We start from the raw sequence: 18,940 nt of genomic DNA, 5'->3' as shown, positions 1-18,940 counted from the left end.
CCAATCCTGTGCTGCTGTTGGGGGCTGAGGATGCTCAGCTCCCAAGATTTTGCTGCTGCTGGGGGAGGGACTCCACTCCAAATTCACTGCTGCAGTTGTCAGAAGCAGGTCTTGGCTGCCCGAGTCTTGCTGCTGCTTGGACTGGGGACTGCTCCTGATCAGCCTCTGTTGATGCTGCCGGTCTCAGCTGCTGATCTCTGCTGTTGCTGTCTGGGGACAAATGTTCGCTCCAGAGCCTCTGCTGCTGGGGGTGTGTCTCAGCTCCCAAGCCTTAGCTGCTGTTGAAGATGGGCTCCACTCCCTCCCAGTCACTGCTGCTGTAGGGGATGGTGCTTGGCTCCCAGCCAGTTGCAGCTACTGCAGCAGGCACCTCGATAGCACCACTATTGTGTGCTGGTCTGCATTGACACAGTGGGGTCCACTGGTCTGATGGTGCAAGGCACTCTGGTGGACTCAGGTTGCTCTGCCCTAGCTGCTCTTCACTGCCTCCTCCCAGAGAAGACCAGGGATCTTCCAAAATGGAAAGGCCTCCTGGCCATGCAGGGAGAAGCACCCTGATAGGTCACTTACTGTGGTAGCTGGCTGCTCCTGTCCACAGTACAAGAATCCTCTGCCCCACGTTTCTGCACTGCTCAAGGTTGGTCGTCCACACTCATGTCCACTCACACACTTTCACACATTCACTCTCGCTCCAGTTCTGCCTGCCGCCATCTTCCCAACCCCAACATTTCATATAATACTGGTTTGGTGCTGATAAACTCCTTTAGCTTTTTCTTGTCTAGGAAACTCTTTACATGGCCATCTATTCCAAATGATAGCTTTTCAGGATAGAGTAATCTTGATTGTAGGTCCTTGCTTTTCATCACTTTAAATATTTCTTGCCACTCCACCTCACCTGCAAATTTCTTTTGAGAAATCAGCTGACAGCCTTATGAGTGCTCCGTTGTAGGTAACTAACTGCTTTTCTCTTGCTTCTTTTAAGATTCTCTCTGTCTTTAACCTTTTGCTTTTGATGATGTGTCTAAGTGTGGACCTCTTTGGGTTCATCTTGTTTGGGACTCAGTGCTTTCTGGACTTTTATGTCTGTTTCCTTCACCAAGTTAGGGAAGTTTTCTGTCATTACTGTTTCAAATAGGTTTTCAATGTCTTGCCCTCTCTTTTCTCCTTCTGGCACTCCTATGATGCAAATGTTGGTACACTTGAAGTTGTCCCATAGGCTCCTTATACTATCCTCATTTTTTTGGCTTTTTTTTTTTCTCTTTGCTGTTCTGATTGCGTGGTTTTTGCTTCCTTATATTCCAAATTGATGGTTTGCTTCTTGACTTCACCTACTCTACTATTGATTCCCTGTACTCTACTATTGATACTACTATTATTTCAGTTAGTACAGCCTTCATTTCTGACTCATCCTTTATTATGTCCCTGAGGTCCTCACAAACTTCCTTGAAATTCTCACTAAGTTCATTGAGCATCCTTTTAAGAAGTGTTTTGAATTCTGCATCTGTTGGATTGTTTATCTTCATTTCATTTAGTTCTTTTTCTGGAGTTTTGTTCTGTTCTTTCATTTGGGACATGTTTCTTTGTCTTCTCATTTTGGATGCCTCCCTGTGTTTGTGTCTATATATTACGTAGAGTTGCTATGTCTCCTAGGCTTCCATGGGTGGTCTGTTGTAGAAGGTGTCCTGTAGGGTCTAGCCTCCCTGATCACCCAGCTGGGCCCTCAAGGCACACCCCTCCTGTGGACTTTATAGCCTTTTGTTGTAATTGAGTCTTGATTGCTGTTGGCACATCAATGGGAGGGTTTTACTCAGGTTGATCATCTGCAAGGACTGGCTGTGCCCACTAACCACTGACCTCTGACTACCTTGGAAGATCAGCTGTGCAGGGGCCCACCACACAATGCAAGACTTACTTCAGCAGTGCTCTGGTACCCCCTGAGTCCATTCCTTGAGTGTGTCACTTGTGGAGGTGGTTGGGTAGTGTTACTTTGACATGCTCCAAAGCTACCCACTGAGTCTTCTGGCTCTGGGGTCTCCCAGGAGTTGCAGGCCAAGGTCAGCCACTACCTGTGTTCTATCCGGGGCCACCAGGCATAAACTACAAAGTGATCTGCCAATGGCTGTTTCTTATGCTGGGCTTGGAGGTGGCCAGGCAAAGCCAAGATGTGAATCAAGGATGGCCTCTTCTAGTGCCAGATCTGGGGCCACTTATCAAGAGGTAGGGGGCTTGCTGTGGTCAGATGCTGCTTGTTTGAGACAATTAAAAAAAAATCTAAAGCAGGAGCCAAAACCACTGGAAACAGTTTGGGTGGGCCTAAATTTTGGGTGTGGCAGGGCCTCAAGGAATCACCAGGGCAGGGCAAACAGTGTGAGCCAGGTTGCTGGAGTCCCAGATATGGCACCTATGTGCTGGGCCTGTGGGGGAAGGGCTCACCAAAGAAACAATGGCCTCCACCAGCACATCTGTCCAGGAGAAAGCTGCCTCTCCAGTCCTTGCCCCGATGTCAAACCGCTCAGTTCTTCCCTATATGCTTTTGGTGCCTTTCAAGGTGCGTCCCCTCCATGCTGGAGTTCAGAGCCAGCGGGTCTGAGTAAGTCCGTATGGGCCCTTTAAGAGGAGCTGCCTGAGGCTCTAGCAGCCTCAGCCTCCCTCAGCCTCAGTTCCCACTGGTTTTTCAGCTAGAAGTTATGGGGATTCTCTTCCTGACACTGGAACCCTGAGCTGGGTGCCTGGTGTGGGAAGGGGACCCCTCACTCCTCAGGGAGGACCTTCCCAGCCGAGGTGTCCTCCTGATTTTATCCACCACGTGTGGGTGTGGGATCAGCCCATCCACGCCTCCTCCCCCCTACCAATCTTTTTTTTTTTTTTTTAATTTATTTTTTATTGATTAATTTTTGTTACAGATGATTCTTTTTTCCCCCACTGATTCCCCCCTTCCCCTCCCCTCCCTGCCCCTTCCCCAGATTGTTGTCCATGTCCACTGTTCATGCATACATGCGTATAAGTTCTGTGGTTCATCCCTCCCCCACCTCCCCACTCCCCCCTACCAGTCTTAATGTGGCTGCTTCTTTAATTTTGTAGTTGTAGGACTTCCATTCAGCTTGAGTTCAGATGGTTCTGAAGGATGTTTGTTCTGTAGTTTAGTTGTAATTTTGATGTGGTTGTGGGAAGAGGCGAAACATCGTTTATCAGTGCCACCAACTTGACTGGAAGTCTTCTGAGACATTTTTCAATTCCTTTCAGATCTTTGATTAAAGCACTCCCATGTCCATAACTGTCTCTTTGGTCAACTTCATTCTCACCGTTTCAGTCTAGTTTAGCAAAATAGCTACAGCACTAAGATGTTTCCTAATTTTTTGAGCCTAATACCCCTCTTCCTTGACCTGAGTATTTATAATTTACTGTATCAAGGCGAGAATGATTTACTCAGACCGCAGATGCTGCCAACACATATGAAAAGTCATGCGTGTCTTCAGCAACTATGCAGTTTTTCACAGGCTCTTAAATGAGAATTCTTTCCATTGTTACAAACTCTTTCAATCAATTGTGCAGCTTGTCTACTAAAAACTAAAAGGGAGATCACACACATTTCTTATGCCAGCATTTCCCAGTTTATTTTCTTATTTATTTCTCTTAGCAGTCCTGCTGCTAAGTTAGGTATTATAACCATTTCACAGATAAAAACAAAACAAAAAACTGAGCATAAGAACAATCAAATGACATGTTCAGCAATTAAGTGGAGAAACTTGGCTTTGAAACCAGGTCTGTCTGAGTCAGATGCTTTTTTTTTTGTTTCTCACCATTAGCATTCTGCCCAAGAACTTTTTGAAACACTAAGATGGGTTTTTAACCTGCAGAACTACCGGTCATGTTTCTCAAACACATCAGAATTCCCTTAACTGCTTGTTTAAAATATAGATTTCCAAACCCAGAAAATCCAGATCTGTGGGTGTGGAGCTTGAGAATTTGCATTTTAATATGGATCCCCAAATGATCCCCATTTACACTCAAGTTTGAGAATCATTAGATTGGGGTTCATGGATGGACTTCAGGGGTCTATGAACTCTGAAATTGTATTCAACCTTTTGTGCAATTTTTCTGTGTACATTTATTGAGAGAATATGTTTCAGTGAATTCTCAAAAGGGTCCTTGAGCCCGAAAAGGCAAAGAATACCAGCTATGAAAGAAAGAAATTGGAGTTGTGTCTCATCATTTTCTACATTTTGATCCACTGCTGGGAATGAAGAATGGTTAAGTTAGTTTGAAATAGGAGAAGTCCTCACACTATGTGTATTTCCACACCCTGATGCCTAGCCTTACCCCACTTTACCCTACTTCTCTCTGACAGAACAAGCTCCCACCACCACCTCATTCACAGCAGGACATTCTCCCCAGTGACAGAATTTCTTCTATAGCAAATGATGCAGAATTCTCTGTCCCCTCTTCTACATTAACTGCACTGAGTTAGTTGACTCAGTGACCCAGGCTGTTTAACACTTTCCTGTAAACAAGATACCATTTATGTGAACACAGTTACAGTATTTTTCTGTCATGTGCAGTCTGCAGACAACAAAAAGCAATAGCAACCTGACTCTTGGGCAAAATGCTAATGGCTACATAATTGACTTAGCAGATAATTATAAAACACAGTTCTATATTAGAACACAAAAGATGTAATTATTGCACTTTATAAACTAATTAATGGATACTAATTCAATTCAATAATTAATAATTCCTTATTTAACATCTAATTAAATGATCATCCTTCCTTCCCCTGTAAATGTTGCTAGTGGCTTAATTGCTCTGGGCCAAATATACAAGAGAGCTCCCCTTCTCTGTTAATTAAACAGTGAAAAGATTTGAAATCATTGTAACAAGGAGAATTAGGGAATTTAAATTGAAGTGTTTCCTATTTGAAAGCAACAAGAGCAGCTCCGGCCTCAACACCCACCCAAAGGAATAATCGATTAATACAATCCAGGGTAACACACACTAAAGAACCTGACAAGACGGTTGCTTGACAGAAGGGTGTTCAAGGTATAGATTAGGTCTTAGGAGCAAGGCAGGAGCCCTTCAGACTGGACACATAGAGTCCCAGGAGGCAAATGGTAAGGCCTGAGAGCAAAGTCTATGACTCTCTTCCCAGCTTCATTCTTCGACATCACTTTAGCAGCTTGAAATTAGTCTGTGGGAGAATTTACACCATGGAAATTGGGTACAGTACAAATCAGAGCTTTTTCTTTTAAAAATGTTTTTGTTGAATGCTGATTGTTAAACTACAGCAGCAGAGATGACTTATGGCTGAGTCCTAGGTTGATTACGTACAAGTGCTTCAGTCCTAGTCAGCTTTGGGGCTGGCCTGCAACCTGGCTCCTGTCTCTGGGAACCTGGGAGCCAGCTCATGCTGCTGGGTCTCCACTCTAGGCCGGTCCTGTGGCAGCTCTTTGCATCTCATCTCAGCAGATCCACAAACAACTCTGTGACCAACCTCGTGACTGCTGCTAGCAATCTTCTGATTTAAAAAAAAGTACATCCCTCGCCATTATCCTTTATTAATTTCAAGTGTTTATAATCCATTTGTCAATGTATGTTTTTAGTTCTTCTGTGTTTGCTGAAGGCAGAGCGGCGGTGAGAGAGCAAGGCGTTTCTGCACGGCCGAGGGAGCGGGCAGTCTAACAAACACGTTCCTCTCAGCAAGGGTTTCCTTTGGCCAGAAGTGCTAGTGAGGTGAGGTGGGAGTAGCCGACTTGGCAGGGTCATCATTTTGTCACTTAGCTACACTGCCTCACGTTCTAAGAGGTCATACATCCGCTGCCTCCCCGCCTTCCTCCGTCCTCCTGGTTGTTCCTCCGCAAGCGCTCAGTTTGCAGAGTCGTTACTAACGGTGTCCGCATCTACACAGTTGTGATCATGGTAACACCTATTTCATACCTACCTTCAAAGGACGAGGCGGGTTAATGTTTGCAAAGCTCAGGGCAGTGCCTGGCACACTGGCAGCTGCGTGAGCCGTGCTGTCAGTGGCAGGAGAAGAATGCGGTGGAAGCAAAGATAGGGAGCTGGCAGGAACCAGGATGGTCCAGGATGTGGTAGAACCCCCAGGTCTCACAGGAGCACAGAAAACGTGATGAATGACCAGACGACTGGCTCGCCCTGAGGGTGCAGCCAGTTGCTTCCCTCCCACTCTTTATATGGTCTTTGAAGTCCTTCTCAGGAAAGCAGGTGCATTCTCCCAAGGCATTTCTGCGTGGCTGTGTGAGGGGCTCAGGTCCTCCTCCCACTGCCCAGCGCATCCCTGCAGCCGCCCATTCCTCGCCCCACCGCTCCAGACCTCAGGTATCACTTCCTCTTTTGTCTACTCCTTAGATCGTTTAGCTAAAACACCCACGTGACCACCCCACTCCTCTCCTGGCACCCTCAAACTTTCAGAATGGAACGGCCTTTTAGATCTGGCCTCTGCTCCACTCTAAAGCCACTTGTGTCCCGTGATCCCCTCCAGCCACATTGCACCAGCGCTGTCTTAATCCTGCCCGTGGTGCTTCAGGCCTTTGCACACGCTCTTCCCTGTGTCTGAAATGTGCCCTCAAGACAGCCCCCATTGCACATTGCAAGGTGGTGGTTTTTCTACTCCTCCCAAGTTCGCCTCCAACATCACCCGCTCTGTGAAGCCAATCCGAATAGCCTCAAGGTTAATGTAGGTTCTATAGCTGAATGTTTGTCTTTCCAAAATTCATAGGTTGAAACCTACCTTCCAATGTGATGGTATTTAGAGGTGGAGCTTTTGAGAGGTAATTAGATCATGAGGGTGGAGCCCTCCTGCTGGGATAAGTGTCCTTATAGAAGACACCCCTTCACCCATGTGAACACACAGCAAGAAGACAGTGATCTAGGAACTAGGAAGGGGGCTCTCACCAGACATGGAATCAGCCAGCACCTTGATCTTGGACTTCGCAGCCTCCCGAACTGTGAGAAATAAATTTCTGTTGTTTATAAGCCACCCAGTCTATGGTATTTTGTTATAGCAGTTGGAACAGACTAAACAATAGGCCTGTTTTCTGAGCATTCAAAACACCCTTTGTATAACTTTCCCATGGTATTTGTCGCCTGTTATATTTGTCACGCTGTTCACTTGTTTCACCCCACTCCCCCAACACACACACACACACACACACACACCCATATATCCTAGCAATTTTAGTTAACATCAGAAATAAAAGTCATATTGTCTGGGTTCAAAGTCTGTTCTAGATAAAATCACATTTCCAGATTCATCCAATGGAGCTCATAGCGTAATCTGTCCTAGGATTGTTGTGAGAATTAATGCAGGAATCTATGTAGGTTCTCAAAAACTGCCTGACATTTCATAGGTGCTCAGTAAATTTGATGATTATTTTTCCTTGTGATCAGGCACTGTTCACTCAGCACTATGAGGTCAACACCCTGGGTCACGTACAGCACAGCTCAACAAAGACCGGGCCTAAGAGTGCAGACTCTGTAATCACATGGGCTTGGGCTGCAGGGCTGAGCTGGGGCTTCGCTAAAAGTTGTATAACAGGAGTTCTAATCTCACAGGGTTGGTGTGGACAACAAATGAAATGAAACAACTCACTTTGCTCATAGAAGTACTTAGTAAAGGTTAGGGATCATTATAAAGTTGGAAATGAATGGTAAGCATGCCCAGGTGGACACACATCTCCCGCGGGCAGTGACTGCCTGAGACATAGAGACAACTGTCCCCTGATCAGGCAGTGACCCAGAGTCTCTACAGGGACCTCAATGCTCAGCTGTGCAGATCATGCTAGTTTGGCCCCTTTGCCTTTTGAAAAGCTTTGGTGACAAAGATCTGGCTCCTGCTGCATTTGCGCCTGCAGCCCCCACGCAAATCACAGCAAATGATAAATTGCTGGGGAGGAGGAGAGATGGAGGGTATGTGTAGTCTGGCTGAGAGACTCACCCAAACTTTCAAGTAGCCTCCACAATAAATCCAGGACTGTTGTTTGGTGATTAGTTAGAGGAAACAGAAACTGCAGGACAAAGCCAGGAAATGACCTTAGAGACTAAACACGGTGTATTTTATTTTAGGGCTTTTTCTCACTTAGAAGTGCTGCCAGGTTGTTTAAAGAGAATGAGTGTTATCAGGGAAGGATTTGGGGATCTGCCAGGCTTTTGACAACATGTGGTAAAAGATTTACAAAGCCTGGAAACAAAGGAAGAGGATGGATAGGAGGATGCGTACTTGAGAGATGCTGCAGGTGGGCCTGAGATTGACATAAACTTTTTATTGCCCTTTGGGGAGCTTTCTAGTAAGCCCAATGGACCCTGTGGGGTGGGGGCAGTAGCCCGAGCACATTTCTGTGAATGACAGCAGAGGGAAGGTGAGAGCCATTTGGGTCATTTGGGACCCAGGGGAGTTCATCAGGGAAGGGAGTGGAGGGGTGAAGATTGCAAGACAAATGAGACTTTGGGCACTGTCCTGCCCCCCGTATTTAGGCAGATGGAATCGAGGAGATGTTTGTGCACAAAATAACCTGTAACAATTTAAAACCATTCACAGGAAATGGAGAGGAAGGAAGGTTAAAAGTATTGAGCTCCTCTTGTGCTGCTGAGTGCTGGCTGGACAATTAATGCTAACCCATTAACATCCTTCACATAACGGAGGAGCGCCTGAGAGCAGACTGGTTCATTCATCTTGGATGTTGCAAGAGGAGGAAATGGGGATGTACCCAGGTTCACCTGACTCCAAGGACTTCTAATATTTTGCCCTGGAAGGAACAGGCAGCAATTCAATACCAGCTAGCAGGAATTCGCTCTACTGGACTTCTTTAAGCGACTGCCTTGCTATGCCTTGTTGCAGTAGTAGACGGCTACCCAAAGCATGGGCCCAAGGGTCTCCTCGCGGTTTTCCTGCACCCCAGGGATGGTTCTGGCATACTAAACATGAGTCTATTCACATTCTCTCATCTGCAGACAATCGACTGCAGTCTTCTATCCCTGCATTGGCCTAAAGCCCACTTATTTTTAATGATGCCATTAATTGAGGCATGCAAAGAAGTAATTCTGAGGCCATTTATTTTCTCTTTTAAAGAGAATCTGTAAATGGTTCCAGGGATTTTTAAAATGTGATAAAATACTAGCTAATAATAGTTCCAATTTATGGAGTGCTTACTATGTGCTAGGCACTGTAAGAAGTGTTTTATGATCACTGTCTGATGAATTGCGAACTGGTGGCATGCAGGAAAATCTGGCCTTAGGTTGAAGCACAGTTTTCTAACTCTAAATGTGAATGTCTTTACATGGGGTCTGTGCTGTTCGGTTTTCTACCGTCCACACCATTCCCTAAGTGTAACCTCCTTCATTCATTTGTACTATCACCAGGCCCCTGTAGGCCATTGTATTTGTGACCTCTGCTTTCAAACAGTCTGATGACACAGATCATAGATGGTCCCCATTTTGTTGCTGAAGCAAAGAAAGAATATGCAGCTTGGCCAATGCCACACAGTTGGCGAGTGGGTAAGGGTTTGAAAACAAAGTCTTCTTACCAGAGGACAAGCTCTTAACCACTGTACTGTATTCCTTTACTATCATGGTAAGGTTTCCACAGGATGGTATAGTGTCTTTCTTTAGGGAAAAGAAAAGTTCTGAAAATGCTTCAATAACCACCATGCCTCTCCTACTTCTTTTGTAGCTCTCCACTTCTCTGCTCACTGAGTCGCTGTCTATAAAAACTACTGGCTCACGGGTGTTGTCCCTCTCATCTTTACCTCACTTAGAGGCATCACTTTCATTTCCCATACAAGCCAAGGCTCTCATATCGCCTGTGATTAGAGTCCCAGGGCATTTGGTTTTTGGATTGGGAGATGCATGAGAGGCGCACCATAGAGGGAGCTTTTCAAGAACAAAAACTAGTGGCATCCACCTTCATAATTCCATCTCCTGGCCCAGAAACTGGTACATGGTAGTTAATCAATAAGTGTGGGCTATCATCATTGCTATTGTCAGAGCTGTTATTATTATCACTATTACTACCAAGAAGCTGGCGAACAGATAATAATATTCACCCAAATATCTAAAACTACCACTTGAGAATGGCATTTCCTTTTATTTTATGAGTGTATCTTTTCTAATTAATTTGTAAATTAAATAATTTTCCAAGTTGGCCAATATTCCTGTTATTACATATTGAATATAGAGCATTAGCTTTGGTGTATTAATTTATTTCCTCACCACTTATATAGTCAACAAATACTTATTGACGTGACCAAGCATGAGGAGTTGGGATGCAGAGAGATTAGAATTTCAGCACTTAAGGTTAATACATTCTCCTGCCATGTTTTCAGACAGCAGGACACAATTCATTAGTGAGACGTAAGATTAATTTAGTAAGTCATGACAAGCATAAAAAAATAAAAGAGAATGGAATAGAAAATACTGAACTGAACTTCAGCTCTTATGTTATGAATTTATTTCCATAATATCTGTGAATGCATTGTGAATATCCTGAGTGGCATCGCAAAGAACATTCTTACAATAGGCTGACAGATCAAACAGCACTGGAAGCCATTGGCCTGGTGGTCTATGGAAGAGGGTGCAGAAGAACAGATGCTTGAACAAGAAGATGACCAGATGGCTGCATGACAAGAGTTTCCTTTGCCCCTCAGGTGTTTCTCAGTAAGTCAACAGATGTCCACAGATTAAAAGACACTTGAAAACACTAGTCAAAAATTCTCTGATGCTTTATGCTTTGAGACTAGAACTATTTTCTGATTTTCTGGCCTTAAAACCTTCTCCCTCCCATTTGATAGTGCCTGAAATTAGCTACACACACACCACACCACACACATGGGCACATGCACATGCATACATGCATATATTTTTATAATTTTTAAAAATGTATAAGCCCCCAGGCTTCCATATTAGAGAATCCACTCATTTTAATCACATGATCACATTCCCAATGTCACAGATAGCTTAAATATTTACAGGGTGGAGTGGGAATCAATAACTGTAAAAGGCTGTCAAGCTTGGCAGCATTGTCAGTAATTCAGTAGTGACCTTCTTGCTGAAGACCAAAGCCAGGAAAACCAATTCCTGTGCCAAATGTGGGTTCTAATAATGTTTATATTTCTATTCCAGTCCCATCGCTTGTGTGCATGTATTTGTTTGTTGATGAGAGTTCATCGATTGTTTATTTTTTCCAAGCCCTTTGTGCAGCCTCTTGCAAATCGTTTTCCAGGTCTATGCTTGGAGTCTTCTGCCACACATTCTCAAGATTTTCAGCCAAATCCAGACAGCACAGTCCCATTTTGTTTAGATTTGTTTTCCTTTAAGCAGTCCTCCAACGAGGCTTTGAAGCCCACACCCTGGGATGATAAATGGGAGAAACTCACACCTCTGGGAAGGGCTGTGATTCCACTCTGTCTGCCTGGAGCCCAAGCAAAGCGGCTCTAAATTGATTTATAGAGACAACTGGGAAAATGGGAAAGCGTTTCCGTGGAGATGCAGCTAATTAAAGGCTAGAGTAACCAGCTTGGTCTTCTCCGGCTCTTCCTTATGCCTGAGCACCATATTCCTTTACAGTAAAGAAGTTCCCAGATCTCAGATGTCAGAGCTTTAACTCACTGGAAAATATCTTCCCAAGCAGAATGGTAGGCACTCCTAACGTACATCATTTTTTAAAACACATTGGCCAGCCATTGGCCTTTCCCAGTTGAGGGGCAGGAGTGGCAATGGTTCTCCTTCTCAGCTTGTTTCTGAGGAACAGCTGCCTCTCTGGGCATTTGGCTAATTCTTCTCTAACCTGAACAAAATCACCAGGGGCCAAGAGCTGGGTAAACGGAAAAGTAGGTACCTTAAGGCTAAACAGATTGTGCCTTTTCTCCCACAGTGGAGTGTTCTTTCTAAGCAGTATCAGAGAAAAGGTACTTAAATATATCCTGGATTGAAAGCAAATGAAATAAACCAAAACCCTATTTTCAGTCCAAGTAAAATCTGAAGTCACAAATGAGTGACAGCTACAAAGATTGTACAATTTTCAAAAGCGATCATTGTTACCCAGGTAATTATTAACAGTAACCAAGACTGCTAATTCTGTCTACTTTATTACCTCCTGCTCACCTCACGATGGAGTTCCCTTTGTGTTCCCATGGTAATACAGAGTGGTTTACATGAAATATTTCTTAAAAGCAAGCTAGGGAAATCTGTCCTTTGTGTATTAACTATGTTCTGTTGTATCAGCTTGATATCAGGTTAAAATGGATCCTTTCAAACCTTTGAACCATGCAATTTATTTCCATGTCCTCATTCAAATTTGTTGTAAAACTATATACTGGGTGTGATTTAAGAGTCAGTCTGTTGTAGCTTTTATAACTGAGTGGACTGATTTTCAGATCCAGTGTCTAAAGGGCAATAGGTCCACCGTGCCCTTTCATCTTCCCTCAGTCCTTCATAAAAGCTTTAATACATAACGAAGGGGGAAAACTCCACAATCTATTAAATACTTTAAAGAACAAATATAGTGTACACACACACACACACTTCCCTTCTAGTTTATGTAACTTTAAAAAAAATTTTTTTCTTTCTTTATTTTTAGAGGGAGAGGGAGAGAGATAGGAATATCCATGAGAGAGAACATCGATTGGCCGCCTCCTGCATGCCCCGCACTGGGGATTTGGCCCACAGCCTGGGCATGTGCCCTGACCAGGAATCAACAGTGAACTCTTGTTGCATGGGTCGATGCTCAACCACTGAGCCACACTGGCCGGGCTTATGTGACTCATTAAAAAATGAAAATTATTCAATTATTTGTATAAGAATGGTTACTTATTTTAATGTAAAGATGTTTATTTTTTAGGCTACTACTCCTGTATTTAGATATGTGTATACATATAAACATATATAAATATGATATTTATATATTATTTCTATGCATACAGCATGTGGCCTCAAAAGTATATTAGTGTGCATGTGATGGGTGAACTCCCAGTCTCCAAGGGGACAAATTAAAAAATAAAGACTAGCCTGGCCAGTGTGGCTCAGTGGTTAAGCATCGACCCATGCACCAAGATGCCACTGCTTTGATTCTGGGTCAAGCACATGCCCAGGTTGTGGGCCAAATCCCCAGTTGGGGGCATCCAGGAGGTGGCCAATTGATGTTCTCTCTAATTGATGCTTCTATCTCTCTTTCCCTCTCCTTTCTTTTCTATCTAAAATCAATAAAGGGAAAAAAAATTTAGATAAATAAAGACTAGTGGGAAAGAACCATGTGGAAAATATTTTTTCAATACAGTCTTATTTAAATGATGTTGATTTTAATGGAGTCTTTGATTTCAGTGTCTTTAGTTGACCTTCCTAAAATGTAGAGGTAAAGCAGCATAAGAGGAGGAGAAAGATCACCTGCAATTTCCACCTAGAGATGATCACTTTAATGTTTTAGTGTATGGATTATGCTTGTGCCAGTTCCTCTACACACCCATGCAAAAACACAAGCGTGCACATACTTTCTAAAAAGATAGATAGATAGATGATAGACTTGTAAAATTGTAATCACTCAAAGTGTGCTTTTAATATTTTTTTACTTAATTATGTATGATAAATATCTCTTCATGCCCCCAAATAGAAAAGTCCATTATAATTATAATTATTAATATGTATACAGGATTATAAATTATTTTATTTTATTTTATTAATTTTATCCAGATCTGTGCCTTTTAAAATTAAAATCTATCATCTTTTATTTAAAATAGTGTTTGTTTCCTTAAATATACAACTAGGACATAAATACACGTGCATTATAAAAATTGGAAGTAAAGCCTTTGTTTATCTCCCCTACTAGTAAACCATCCCCCTTCCTCTTTTATCTGTAGTCTCACTCTCTACAAAAAGAACTTCTGCTCACATTTGGGAGTGCATCCTCCCACACACTTTTCTAAACATGTATGTGTGTGTGTGTGTGTGTGTGTGTGTGTGCATGTGTGCCTGTGTAGTTGGAGGTTTTCATTACATTTCTTTTTCAGCAAATCAGTCACTGAATTTAAATATATCCTCTATGATTTAGAAATATTTAGTACTTAGAGAAAATATTTACACAGCTTTAGTTAAAGAGTAAAATAAATCATACAAAGTTCCTAGTTTATTTATCTTGAATTATGCATAGGATTAGGTTAAATCTAGAAAATCAGTCACCTCACAGCCTTTGGTAGTGGATGGATATGGGTAAATGCAGCATAAATTGTAAGCAAAACCCACTCAGGAAATCACTTAGGAATCAATGTAAAATATAGTTTATTTAACCTTATAAACTATTTCATAAGTTTCTCTACCATACATCTACATGTATGTCCTGAGTAGATGTCTTTCTAATCCAAACCCTAGCATTAAATATTGTATGTAGAGATTACATTTTCATCTTTTTTTAAATAATAATATTCAGGTGAAAGGATTCTGAATTCTTTAATAATAATATAATCAAATCAAGCTAAGAATAAAATGTTGGTCCCATAGAAATATGATATTTCTAAGCAAGAGGATGGAACATATAGTTAAGATAAACATGGATCTACTTGGTGTGATTTTGTACACTCCTCTCATAACTGAAAAAGCATTGGCTTAGATTTTCCAGTCTGTGGTAAAGAGTTAAATTAGTAAAACTGTCATGTATACTTTATTTATTTATTTATTTATTTATTTATTTATTTATTATTAATTTGTTTTTGTTACAGATGTTTCTCATATTTCCCCCATTGACACCCTCTTCCCCTTTCCTGCCACCCATCCCCAGCTTTGTTGTCTATGTTCATTGGTCATGCATACATGCATGTAAGTTCTGTGGTTTATCTACCCCCCCAAAAGCCCCATCTTCTGGGGCTTGTCAGTCTGTACCCCACCTCTATGTCTGTGGGTTAATTTTGTTCAGCAGTTTGTTTAGTTCATTATATTACACAAATAAGTGAGATCATGTGATATTTGTCTTTCTTTGCTTGGCTTGTTTTGTTTGGCATAATACTTTCCAGGTCCCTTCATGTCGTCTCAAAGGATAATAGATCTTTCTTTCTTACAGCTGCATAGTACTCCATTGTATATATGTACCACAGCTTTTTTATCCATTCGTCTACTGATGGACACTTGGGTTGTTTCCAGATCTTAGCTATTGTAAATAGTGCTTCTATGAACATAGGGTTACATATAGTCTTTCTGATTGGTGTTTCATGTTTCTTAGGGTATATTCCTAGAAGTGGGATCACTGGGTCAAATGGCAGTCCAATTTTTAACTTTTTGAGGTAATACCATATTGTTTTTCACAGTTTGCAGATGACATGATATTATACATAGAAAACACTAAAGAGTCCCTCAAAAATCTACTAGACTTAATAAACAAATTTCACAAAGCAGCAGGATACAAAATTAACATGAAGAAATCAATGGCATTCTTATACACCAATGATGAAATCACAGAAAGAGAAACTAAAAAGATAATCCCATTTACCATCACAGAAAAAAAATTAAGATACCTAGGAATAAACTTAACCAAAGAAATAAAGGACCTATTCGCAGAAAACTACAGGTCATTGAAAAAAGAAATAGAGGAAGATATAAAAAAGTGGAAGCATTTACCTTGTTCATGGATTGCAAAGATTAACATCATTAAAATGTCCATACTACCCAAAGCAATCTATAGATTTAATGCAATCCCCATCAAAATACCAACGATATACTTTACAAAACTAGAACAAGCACTCCAAAAGTTTATATGGAACCAAAAAAGACCCCAAATAGCCACAGCAATCTTGAAAAAGAAGAACAAAGTAGAAGGGATCACATTACTAGATTTTAGGTTATACTACAAAGCCACTGTACTCAAAACAGCCTGGTACTGCCACAAGAACAGGCATATAGATCAATGGAACAGAATAGAGAACCCAGAAATTGACCCAAGACAATATGCTCAATTAATATTTGACAAAGGTGGTAAGAGCATACAGTGGAGTCAAGACAGTCTCTTCAATAAATGGTGTTGGGAAAACTGGACAGCTACTTGCAAAAAAATGAAACTTACATCAACTTACACCATGCACAAAAATAAACTCAAAATGGATAAAAGACTTAATTGTGACTCATGAATCCATAAAAATCTATAAAAATAGAAGAAAATATAGGCAACAAAATTTCAGACATCATATGTGGCAGAATTTTCACTGATTCATCACTTAAGGCAACAGAAACAAAGGAGAAAATGAACACATGGGACTACATCAAACTAAAGAGCTTCTGCACAACAAAAGAAACAACCATCGATCCCACTATATGGGAGACCATAATCACCAATGGTGCATCAGATATAGGGTTAATTTCCAAAATATATAGAGTGCTCATACAACTCAACAAAAGGAAGACAAAGAACCCAATTAAAAAATGGGCAGAGGAACTAAATAGACACCTCTCCAAACAGGACATACAAATGGCTGAGAGACATATGAAGAAATGCTCAACATCACTAATCATCAGAGAGATGCAAATTAATACAACAATGAGGTATCACCTCACACCTGTCAGAATGGCCATCATCAACAAATCATCAACCAAGTGTTGATGAGGATGTGGAGAAAAGGGGACTCTAGTAGACTGTCATGTATACTTTAATATTCCTCCTTAGTGTTGTGAACATTTTCAGGTGGTGATAGAAATGTCTAAACTAACGCTATGTTAGCATGGTCCAGTTCCAATCCCTTCCCTCCCCGGTGATTCATTTAAAATATACTTTTATGTAATGGGGTTGTAAAATAGAATCTTATATAATGCAATAAAATACAATCTTATGTAAATATAATTTTATATAGTGGTACTTTTTCTACTGCTTTGGAAATGGTGACTAGGGCCCAAAGTTAAGAACAGGAGGAATGAAGGACCCCCACATTCAAATAGCTGGGGCTAGTTCCCATCCAGGAGTAGTACTAAGAGATTAGCTCTACTGTCATTTTCCACCCCAATTTGATCCTCATCTGAGTTTATATGGGAAGACTGGAAGTGGGTGGGGAATGAAAGAATCACTGGGGTTAGAAGTCATATGCCTTGGGGTATTTTGTACTGTGTCATCCTAGCTAAGTTGTAACTGTGTTTCCCAGAATTCCCTTCTTGGTATGGTCTGGGCTCAGGATGGCCACAAGCAAAATTCTCATGAAAACATGAAGGCACAAGACAAGCAGCAGCTATCTTGACTCTCAAAGGGTCAGTTGCTATGACAGCTTGAGCATATTGTTAGGAACCTACTAACTTATCTTACATGCATAAAGCAGCAGCCCAGCCCAGAGCCCTTCTATTTCTCATCATTTCCTCCTTCAGCTCAACTCCTGAGTCAATTGTGTGTTTAGGTCTGTGATGGAGGTCCTATAGGACTTCCCCTCTTTGAAGTTAGAGACTTGAGGTGGTGAGACTGACATAGGTTCCAGTCCATTCTTGTGGGTTGCAGTTTATCCCTGCTCTCCCCCACTTTACACCCATCCTTCTTTTCTAATTCCCTGATCTGCTGATGTCAGGCCCAGTACCAGATGCAGAAAGCATGGTTCTTTTGAGCTGGGAACCTGAAGACCACCCTTGTTCCTGCCACTGTGGTGAAACAACGGGTGGAGAGGGAGTAAATGGGAAACGTTGATGCATCCTCTGGAGTTGGGGCATAAACATGGAGTCTGGATTCTACCTTCTTCCTAGGGGTCTCTGATAATAGTAAGCTGGCCCACAACTGTTTAGTGTGCTGAGAAGATGGCAGCAAACTCCCACGCCCCTTACCTGTGAGAGTATATAAGAGGACTTACCTAGGGTTCCAACTCACGAGGCAGAAGCCATGAGGCTACCCAGGTAGCTACCAATGAAGATTGCCCCATCTGGAGATGGGATTGGAGATGAGAAATTATATCTATAAAGGTAGATACAATCACCCTTGAGCAAAGGAGAGTGAAGGTGAACATTACCTCTTAAAACCATCTGCATACACAGGCCGCCAGTGGCGGACAGAACCAGCCCAAACCACAGTGAGACCACAGATGCCTCCCAGTACAGACAAGCACCTGGGGACCCGTCTTCTCCCCTGTTCCCCTTCCAAGTGAATCCAGAGACCCAGAATGGGATGGAGCCATGGAAGAGAAGGCATTCCAGAGCCTGACCTAGGAGAGAAAGGAAAGAGAGGAATTAAAGGACATGCCCACCTGCACTGACTTTTCTGCAAGTCTCTTGAAATACAGACCACACCTGTGCTGCAAAGAAAAGAAGAGGGGATCTGCAATAGTTTTGGGATAAAATTTTCAAACTAGGAAGAACTAATTTTTTTTAAGTAACTAATTTTAACAAAGAGTAATGGGATATGCCCAAAGAGACCTCTGACGTAACAGTTGAGAACAGTGATTAGTGGAAAATAAAGCCATTTCATGTTAGAATTCCCATTACATTCAGATTTTTCAGTCAAGTGGATACTTTACAGACACACAGGTTTTGTACACACATACATTCACATATATCTAGACCCCTCATTTACATGAAGATAACTGAGCTGGAAAGCTTAAGAACCTAGATTAAGCTTAGCACATATCTGGCACATGTGCCAACCACCTCATCCTACCCTCATCCCTTGACCAAGGCTGACATGACTCCTTGGCCATTGCTCTCTTTCACACTGAACCAGCAATCAGGTGCAGATCCTTCCCACCCAACATTGCAGATAGCCACTTCCAAAAGATCAGAGTTGGCATGCAAGATAAAACCTGTTCATCATCCCTGTTCCAGATTCTAGAGCACCGGCCATGAGCAGGGAGTCTGGTTGTAAGCAATCATGAAAACTATGCCTTTTATTTGCCCACAGCCTATTTATTCTTACTGTGCGCTTAATTCTAGTAAGCTTTATCAGCTGTCATCTGATTTATCCCTCCACAGCACGAAAGAGTAAGCTAATTAAGAGTTG

Source organism: Molossus molossus, unplaced genomic scaffold (assembly GCF_014108415.1).
Source record: "Molossus molossus isolate mMolMol1 unplaced genomic scaffold, mMolMol1.p scaffold_m16_p_14, whole genome shotgun sequence".
Taxonomy (NCBI): domain Eukaryota; kingdom Metazoa; phylum Chordata; class Mammalia; order Chiroptera; family Molossidae; genus Molossus; species Molossus molossus.
Note: the sequence above shows the minus strand (reverse complement) of the source record.